Below are 1,324 nucleotides of genomic sequence, written 5' to 3' on the forward strand. Positions count from 1 at the left end.
GAGGGAATTGAAAAGATTGTTTTTAGGAAGGATTTTTACTATTTTTCTACTGGACAAAAAGAGAATTGGTGAAGAAGAAGCGGAGAAAATCTGGATGCATACACGATGGAAAAATTTATAAGAAGTACGTAAAGGAGAAAGCTGTAAGTTTTTGACCAATTTCTGTGATTGTTTTTGACATGTTTTTTTGTTTTGTTGTTTGGTCACTTTTTCTTGGCACTCGGTTCCCTTAGTTAGTTTTTTCTGTATGATGTTTTTTCAGATATTGTTTTAAGTGACGAGTCTTGGTAGGTGACCTGATGATCGTCCAAACAATAGTCTGTAACTGAGGAAAAAAAAAAAAAAAAAAAAAAAAAAATCTGTTCTTATCAGTTTAATATCTGATACGTCCCCTATCTGGGGACCATATATTAAATGGATTTTTGAGAACGGGGGCCGATTTCGAAGCTTGCTTCCGTCGCCCTATGCATTGACCCGATATGGCAGTATCTTCGGGTACAGTGCACCACCCCCTTACAGGGTTAAAAAGAAAGATTCCTACTTTCATTGCTACCTGCTTGCTGGCTAGCCAGCTAGCCAGCCCTGTGGGCCTTGCTGCTGCTGCAGCCAAAAAACAAAAGGTGGTGCTGCTGCTGCTTCTGCTGCTTCTGCTTCTGCTTGTGTCTGGCCGCTGTTGGAGCGTCCAGGCACAGGACTTCTGCTGCTGCTGACTAAATGGCCTCCTTAATTGGATCATTTGAGTAGCCAGCACACCTGTGCAGGTAGGGCATGACATGATAGGCAGCTGCCTTGATAGCGGGTGGGTGCTGAATGTTCCTAATTGACAAAATAAGATTAATGCTTATGAAGAAATATAAAATCTCATCCCTTCCCCAATATCGCGCCACACCCCTACCCCTTAATTCCCTGGTTGAACTTGATGGACATATGTCTTTTTTCGACCGTACTAACTATGTAACTATGTAACATAACATGGGGGGGGGTCTTTTGGCTGTTCACACAGGTGTGTCATTGCTGTACATTGACCATGCATTGCTTCTGTGGTATTGCAAAGGCAAAGACAAATGCTTCCAGCCATCCATTGCACTAATGGATTGGTCATCAGCTGGCTGTCTATGTCCCGCATCAATATAGACCAAAGTACAGAGGGTTAGGCTATGCTATTGTGCACCTACCTGATGCATCAGAAGGTGCGAGGCCCTTGCTAAATTCTGTGCACAGACTTTGAGATCTATGCTTTAGACTGTATCTAAACCTGCTCCAACATGGACTGACATTCTGGCCTACTTTCAGCCGATGCGACTTGTCTGTCGCTGAACAGTCG

At 43.3% G+C, this 1,324-nt stretch overlaps 1 non-coding gene across 1 annotated transcript; it reads left to right on the top strand.

Annotated features, from left to right (window-relative positions):
* Nucleotides 1-314: 314 nt before the first annotated feature.
* LOC130319697 (U2 spliceosomal RNA) lies at nt 315-511 on the top strand. Its single transcript, XR_008865800.1, has one exon. It is a non-coding gene; the product is annotated as a U2 spliceosomal RNA (small nuclear RNA).
* Nucleotides 512-1,324: the final 813 nt, after the last annotated feature.

Source organism: Hyla sarda, unplaced genomic scaffold (assembly GCF_029499605.1).
Source record: "Hyla sarda isolate aHylSar1 unplaced genomic scaffold, aHylSar1.hap1 scaffold_2153, whole genome shotgun sequence".
NCBI lineage: Eukaryota > Metazoa > Chordata > Amphibia > Anura > Hylidae > Hyla > Hyla sarda.